This window comes from Betta splendens, chromosome 11 (assembly GCF_900634795.4).
Source record: "Betta splendens chromosome 11, fBetSpl5.4, whole genome shotgun sequence".
NCBI lineage: Eukaryota > Metazoa > Chordata > Actinopteri > Anabantiformes > Osphronemidae > Betta > Betta splendens.
The window spans coordinates 4,216,716-4,225,156 of record NC_040891.2 but is presented as its reverse complement, the minus strand read 5'-3'; the positions used below and the strand labels follow the sequence as shown (position 1 = coordinate 4,225,156).

The window sequence follows — 8,441 nt, the reverse complement described above, 5'->3', positions numbered from 1 at the left end:
AACATCTTTACAAGTTTTTCCAGCTGTCTAACCGGTAGTTTACCCGTCGCTCTTGCATGTGCGCACCTTATGAGGGGAGCGGGGCTCCCCTCCTGCAGTATCCACTTAGGAATGTCAGGAAAAATGAGGCAGCCCCAGGCCACAAGAGTCTGCCGTGTTTAATGAGTTCCTCAAAAGAACAAATAAATGTTTATGGAGAACTGCTGCTTAACGTAGCGGATCTCCCCGTCTTGTCTGTGTACGTACATGGCTGTGTCATGAAACAGCACCGTTGCCAAGGGGATCGCCCCCTCTGCCTAATCAGAGGGGTCTTTGCCTGCTGTGAGGGTTAAGGCTGAAATCACCTCTTACTGTGTATCCATGTCTTAGCACAGATCCACGAATTACTTGCAGAAGCCAGAACTTCACCACATGACTGATGCTCGGGTATTTCTACAGCAATTAGACGGGTTGGTGTCATCCTGGAGATCCAGTTCAGAACTAGAAAGCCTGCTAGACACATTCCTATTACGGCACTTTTGGCCTTTTTAACTAGAATGAGGCAGGACTCGGATCTCATCTGGTGTCATGGTTCCCTTGTAAAAGAAGTAAAGAAGGAGCAGAAGTGATAGAGATAGTTGGTTCTGTTGTGCCCATGGTCCTGAAGTAGGTAAATGAAAATGAATGGTTGGACTCTTGTATCATCCTTGTAATGAGCTTAGTTGGAATTGATTCTTTTAAAACTTCCTGTTTGGAACCTTACCATGAACGTAACTGACAAGTCTCACTGAATTACTTCCTGAAGATAAATGTTGTTTTGTCTCTGATTTCAAAGGGGAGTTTATTTTTTTACATCTACGCATGAAGGTCCATGAAAATGGTCACCAGCTGGTAATGGCTGCTGTGTCTTCATATTTCTGACAACAGTTACAGCAACAACATATACAAACCTCATACAAACCTGGTAGGCTTCTTCTTGTCAACACCTTTAGCAGATGGTTATCTTACACTATGTATTTTTGGAGTGTGTGATTCAGTCCGATTACACCCAGTTCTAACATTCCTGCAGTCTTTCTAGGAAGGAAAAGCTTGATGGGTGACACGGCCAAGTCATAAACAAATATGTTGGATGGCAGATCCTCAGTCTCAGAATTCCAAAACGCATAAAGAGTTTTGTTTTGCTACTTCGTCTGCACTGACTGACCTTAAAAGACTAACGGCTGGCAGCGAGGCCTGTTGCGGAGCAGCTGGAGGCCACGTGTTGCCTGGAAAGTGTGTCCGCTTAAGAATTCGCGCCAGTGCAGAGGAAGAGACGAGATTAAATGTGATTTACTTTTCAACTTGAATTCAAGGCCGCTGCTGAGTATAGTAGCTATTCCTTTGCTTCGTCTTTACGTTTCGAACCCTCCTCTTGTGACAGAACCACTGCGTCACGGTGCTATTTTCACGTTACTGTTACTATAAACTGTGGCCAGTTTTACAGCGTGGTTTGGCTTCACCCCCAATGCCACTGACTGATCAGCCTCTAACACTGTGGGGGGTCCACCAGCATGAAACCTGCAGGTAATAAGATGCTTTCTGTCAAATGTGCAGCAGCTTGACTAACACAGCAAATGATTACAGTTGGCCTTTCAGGCGAGACGCAAGAGATGGCATGTGCCCTTTTCTAAATCATCACCGTATCATCATCATATCATGTTGAGCAGCAGCAGTCTAGATAAATGAGGACGGCGTAAACATTTGGTAAAATCGTACTGCTACGATTTGTTGTTTTGTATCATGCGATCATAATTTCCACATTATGACATACTGGTATGTCAGCATTATAGCGCCGCAACTGAGACAAAACTCAAAGACAAATTGAAAGGTCCGTCTCTATTTAGTGTCCCCTAGAAACAAGATGAATTCATGGTGTCATCAGTTTTAGCTGAGTAATAATGATCTAATCAATAAAGATACAATAGCAGCAGATATCAAGTGAAGTCAAGCAAACAGACCTCGTTATCTCTTTTTGCATTGTCGTTTTCTTAATTTTTCTCTAATCAAGTTCTCTTCAAGGTGGACTCGGGTAAAAACAGTCTGAACCTTACAGAGGGAGAATTTTTACTCCTACAGACAAAGACAAAGATGATGATGACAAAGGCAAGATGATGGTAGCATTCATAGTGTAGTGTTTTAATGTCATTCATCCCAAAGATCTTCAGAATTGAAAGAGGTGTTCTGTGACCAGCGCGTTTGACCGACTGAAGCTGTTCCTGTCAGGAGGTTTCGACGTTGTGTCTTGGGCTGCAGCTTGTTTTTTCACTGTGAGAGGCTGTTCTGAAGGTTGTGGATGCTACGAATGGACATGAGCTTTGGTTGGACTTCCCATGCAAAATAAACCAAGAACCCGAAAATGAGTGGCTTAAAATAGAGATAAAGACTGCAATTCTGTCAATGAGCCGTGTTCTGAGAGAAGAAAAACGATGTGGGAAAATAGAGTCAAAAAGCTCTGTTCAAGTATAAATAAAGCGGGGAGTGAGAAAACGTGGGATTTCCCAGTACTATTAGGAGATGGGTGATGTAAATATATACAGTATATATACAGTAGACATGCATATAACACTGGTAAAACTAAATAAAGGTGTTCATGACTGTCTGGAAACAAAACCTCCAGATGTGAAATTGGCAAAAAGAGCAAATATTTATCCTGCAATGGGACAACGTGTAGATGTCAGGACACGCTGGATGTCGACACACACAACGCACAATCAACACGAAGCCCGCAATGAGTCAAGGTTTAATTCCCAGCTGACGCTTGTTGTTTTACCATAACTGAGGCCTCTCCCGAGCCTTAACCAAAATTGTTGTCGTTGCCTGAGCGGAACCGTGGCCTCGCCTGAGCTCAAAGTACAGCTGTCGCCGTTGTCCAGCCTGAACCCAGACCTCAGCCAGAGGTTGTTACTCGTCTGAGCTTTGGATTATGGTTGGTGCCAGTGGACAAACTCAGTTATTTTGGTGGCACGTCGGACAGCGCTGACCTCTCCCGCTGGTGAGAAGCGGCTTTTTATAGTCACAGACTGGTGTTTTGGTGACACCACGTCACTGTTTGGCCTGATTACACACAACACAACCAGCACCACAGATGCTGTAGTGCTTCTTACTGCCGTTGCACGAGGCTCTGCCACACCTGCTAATGAAGGAGGTAAGTAGATTAGGTCACGTACATGCAAATATTAAAAATTCCTTCCGTGTCTTGTTCTGCGACTCATCAAATTACCACCCATCTGTAAATGAGGCCAAAGTAATTAGCAGATACTGTTACGTTGAACGAGGAAGTTTTGTTCTCACTTTTCAGTAATTAATTTCCCTGAACTCAGCCAGATGAAATGAAATCAAAACCGAATTCCATCGCCATTTTAAGTTGGTTTGTGCCTAACTGAACTATACAAGAGTGAACCAGCGTGGGGGACCACCCATCATTAACTAGTTTTCCATGTGGAGCCACACAAAGATATATTGTTGTATCACATGTTAAATCCCAACAATAAAGATTAAACTAATAAATCACATTCCGTTTTAATATTTTCCACAGGTGATTCCGATTAAAGATCCTGCATGAAGTCTGTGTGTGAATGGAAAGTTTGGACGCTAACTGTGTCCTAACATGTGTTTGTTGAAGAGCCAGAAAAGAAACCGTCCACCTGCACGAGCTCGAGATACAATCTAGGTGCGGTGGCGGTGATTTCATCCAAGGATTCTACAACCTTGATCGTCTCCGCTTCAAAGACCCGCGCGCTGCCGACCCCGTGACGTGCGCAGAGCGCGTCTGAACATCAAACGCACGGACCGTGATGAATTTATGTGGCTGTAAAAGGCTGTTGTGGGAATGAGGAGCGAACGGCCCGACATCTGCGCTCGGTCTCTGCCGCGGCGTGTAACGAGGATCACGGGGCATTAGTTCTGATGGAGGAGCCAGGTGGGGGGGCTCAGGTGAGTCTGTGTGTGTGTGTGTGTGTGTGTGTTACAGGTACTGGGAAGTGTTACTGGGGAGCTGTCTTACTGGTGACCTTTAAACCATCTGGATGGAACATCACCACTCAGCTCTGGCTAAAGGTTTGGGATCCCCTGCAGGTGAAAGCAGCTGGAGCCCAGGCCTGATGTACTTTCACATATATGCACACTCTGACTTATGTGATGGTGCAACTGGAGCCAGTGTGAATGATGAGATGAAGGTCAATAAAAAAAAACCCTGGAGGCCTCTGAATCAACAATGTTCTTTTTAGACGAACCTCTTGGAATTATTTAACCTTTGTGGCTCCTAACAATGACAGAATTACTGTATCACATGAATCGACCATTACCCTCTAATCTGCCTTACACTTTAAGCTTAGCTTCATCAAAACACAAAAAATATAATATGAACCGTAGGTCAATTAATTACATTGACAGTAAATTGGTGTTGGACATTCTGAGGTTGTGCTGCAGCAGCAGTGTTGTTGTTGTAGTGTTACGAGTATTACAGGTTGAGCTTCGCCTTCAGGCGACGCTGGAACCAAGCGGTGTCTGATGGTTTAACCTCTCGCTTCCATTTACAGTATTGCCCCGAGGGCTCAGGAGGAATGCTGCTCCTCCACTGTGACTTCCTACAGTACAGGCAGCAACACAGGAGCCCTGGATCAACACACTTAACACATGGCATCTGTAAAATGAATGAACTGTTTGGATATTGTTGTGTTCTAAATACACTCCAACTGACGGGAACAAGCTCTTAGTCACTTGAATGCCGTGGATCAGACATAGTGCTAATGATTATGTCAGTCCACCTGCCTCTATAAAAACAAATCCCATCTGATTCGGACTCAGAGTCCTCGGGACAACTAAAGACGCCACAGACGGACACTGCACCGAACCGTGGGAGGCGTCGGTAACAAGGTGGAAATCCTGACACAGGCTCCATCACATGCCCTGGACCGAGGCCAGGGACGGACGGGGCTCGCGCTGCTTCAAAGGCGAGGGGCAGGTGTGCAGCGGCGCGGCCTCCGGCGTCAGCTCGCAGCTCCGACGCGGCGCTGGACGACGCTGAGGGCGCCGGAGTAAACGGCGTCGGCCGTTTGATGTCACGCGCAGCACCGCTTCACCCCCAGCGGAGCCTTCGTTAGTTTTTACTGCCGTTATACCTCATAAAGCGGGTTTTGATCTTTGCCGATCGTGTGGTGCGAATGCCAATTAAAGGCCCTCGCAGCGTTAATTCGCTTGCAGCTGATTTTACTCCAGACTTGTAGCTCTTTAAACCCATTACTTGACACAATGCAACACACATTAATATGAATGATAGAATATAAAAGATGAACTTAATCATCTTTAAACTGAAATGTTTTAACTGAAATGTCTTGAATCAGGGCCTATTCATAAATCTTCGCTGAGTGTAATAATTATAAAGCTGTTTATGTGTTTATTACTTCTAGATTTGTTATTATAGTAGCTGCATCTTGTACATTAGATCCATATTTCTGACTTGGATAAGCACATTACATAACATAACTCAGCTCAAGGTGTCTTTGTGTCAGGGTTGTTGTGAAGTCACAGCTGAAGTTGGTAGAAAGGTCTTAACAAAACAAGTCATAGCTGTGTGCTCACGGGATCATCCCGTACCTGTGAAAGGTGTCAGGGACTCACATTGTTCTTGTGCCATAACAAATACCCACAAAACGTCACAGTCAAAACAGTGCAGCGAGAGAAACAGCGCGGCGGTTGTTTGCCTCTACGTTTGTACTGGACGTTAAGTTCCAGGTGCCTCTTTTCAAACCTGGGCACAGAACATTCACAGGCTGACGTCACTCAATGGAGCGAATTCTTACGAAATGAAAGACAAGCAGAGCAAAGAAACGAAACAAGAGACAATGACAACAGTTATCCAGCTCCAAATATGATACAGTAGAGTATGACAATGGTATTTTATGTTTTGTGCCTCTACTGTCATAATCAGACATGGACACTGACCAATGGAAGAACTCTGGCTTCCAAACTGCCACTAGCCTCACACTGGTCACATGGTCCAAAAAAACATAACAACAAGCTGTAAAACTCTCTGTCAGGACACCGCAAGAGACTCTTAAATACAAATTTCACCCAATAATTAATAATAATAAGTAATTACAATAAATGTAATTACAAACAAACTGACGACAGCTTCTTAATTAAAGTGTAATGACTTGTCAGATAAGCGTTAATCCCTTAAATATGTGTTACTGTTAATGATGAAATGATCCTGTAATGGAAGCGAGCGCGCCTCTGTTCTGCGGCAGTAACACCAACACGTGTTACCAAGCTGCATTGCTGCTCGTCACGCATGAGGCGCCGCAGCCCGTCTCGTAACCGTCCCCCTCGTTGTTATGACGTGAGGCTGATTTACTGCTGCTGCGTGAGGTCACAGGTCACGGCTCCAGCGTCTGTGCAACACACTTTCCTGGAACCGCAGCTTATATTTACTAATCGCATCAGTGAGGCTGCGCAAGTCGTTGCCATAGCGACACACCTGTAACCAGGCGTCGCTTTATTATATGATCTGCACAGCACATATTATAAAGCACATTGCAATTAGCGGGGCAGCTGGTGTGAGCAGTGATATTTGTTGTTCTAAGATTAATAACTGAGCAAATGAACATAATTAGTTCCACTTACACAGTTTGAATTGTCAGCATTTAACCTCTGCTGAAGCCTAATGTGTGTGTGTGTGTGTGTGTGTGTGTGTGTGTGTGGGGGGGGGGGGGGGGGGGGGGGGGGGGGGGTTCTGTGTGCTCCAGACACTAACACAATCTTTCCTTCCACAGCAGAAAGTTATTGCAATCACAAGTGGAAAAGAACAGGCCGACCAGACGCCGAGGCATTTCATGGGAGTGACACGCTGCCCACACCAGCTTGGCCCCGCTGGGAAATCTGCCACACCAGTAGAACAACTGGGATGATGACAGGGTGGTGTTCTCCCAGTTCTCCCAGTAAAGGAACTGCGAATGCACCAAGATAGGAGCAGCTTCTGAAGGTGATGGTTCAAGTGAACCCTCCGGGTTTTACACCACATTTTACAGGTAGAGTTACTTTACTTGAGGCAAGTGTCAAACACTGAAACAAACATATGTTAAGATTGGTAGGAATAAATACAGCTGAATTCATGAGTCTTTTCTTGTCTGCTCTGTTTGTTGTTGTTTACTGACCTCCATCAGGACATCGCTGCCGTCTGAACCTGACATTTATACAGTTGATTTGAATACGAAGGCATGACAGCGATGTGTGTAAGAAGATGGGTTGTTGCGTGGCAGTCGGCAGCTCTGATGGTATTTCACATTGAGGGCATCTTACAATATGTTTCATATGATGGATGGCTGCTGCAGGAACTCAGTGAACTAGAGGTGAACTTCATAGATTTGGTTAAGATTCTGATTTTCTTCACCCGGCCAACAAAATGTCAGCACCCTTAACAGGGTAGTTTCCAGGAATGTACAGAGAAAGGGGCTGACTCATGTATGAGTTTAAAACTAAAACATGCAGCTACTGTACCAATCACACGAAAGAACAGTATTAGATCTCTGAACCACTGCTGCTGTTGACTTAACTTTTCCGAGCCGTCCTCCTGCTATTCAAGACTTAAGATTCAAGAGTGTTATTGGTCACTTCCATGTTTGTAAAACTAAAACAGTAGAGAAAGTGTGTCTTTCAGGATGTGCTGTCCCGTGGACCTGCACCTCCTGATGTGGACGTCATGCAGGTTAGGCAATGTAGTCCCGGTGATGCGCTCAGTTTGTGCAGACCAGAATCCTGAACTTATTGTTGGAGTTGGAGCTGTGTTGAGAATAGCAGTCGTGGGTGTAGAGCATGGGACTCAGAACACAGCCACATCAGTGTGAGGCGATCTGAGAACTGCTGACCAGTCTTCACCACCTGTAATCTGTTAGTCAGGAAGCTTAGCTTAGGACCAGAGGCATATGGAGTGACCTAGTCCCAGTTCCCTGAGCTTAATGATGAGTCGTGAAGGGACTACAGTATTAAAAGCTGAGCTATAGTCTATAAACAGCAGTCTAGCATAATTCCTTTCCCAATTAAAGTTAAAACAATAATGGCTAATGAATTTTAAGTATATTATCTTTTTACTGAGGAAAAATCCTGGTGGTCCCTGAATGCACCATAGCCATGCCCTGCCACTCAGTTGTACTGTTTGTGGCATTTATTATTGAAATAAAGTTCAACTTTTTGACGTGAATGAACAACGAAGAGCGTAAAGTACAAAGGTGCAGATGAAGAGTGAGCCAAATACTCTTTCCAGAGAGTATTGTTCAAACACTGTCTCATTTTACTCATTCAGTGAAGGGTTGGGTGAGAGCCAGATTTGACCACATCCTCAACACATTTACTGGCCAACGTTCTAATATTAAAAATTGTCATGTTTAAGCTTTAAACTACAAACATAGGCAAACTGAGAAGATGCC

At 44.7% G+C, this 8,441-nt stretch overlaps 1 protein-coding gene across 1 annotated transcript in view; it reads left to right on the top strand.

Annotated features, from left to right (window-relative positions):
• The window catches only part of stmn1a (stathmin 1a), a 268,537-nt gene that overhangs the window by 74,082 nt on the left and 186,014 nt on the right, over nt 1-8,441 (top strand). The window lies entirely within an intron of this gene.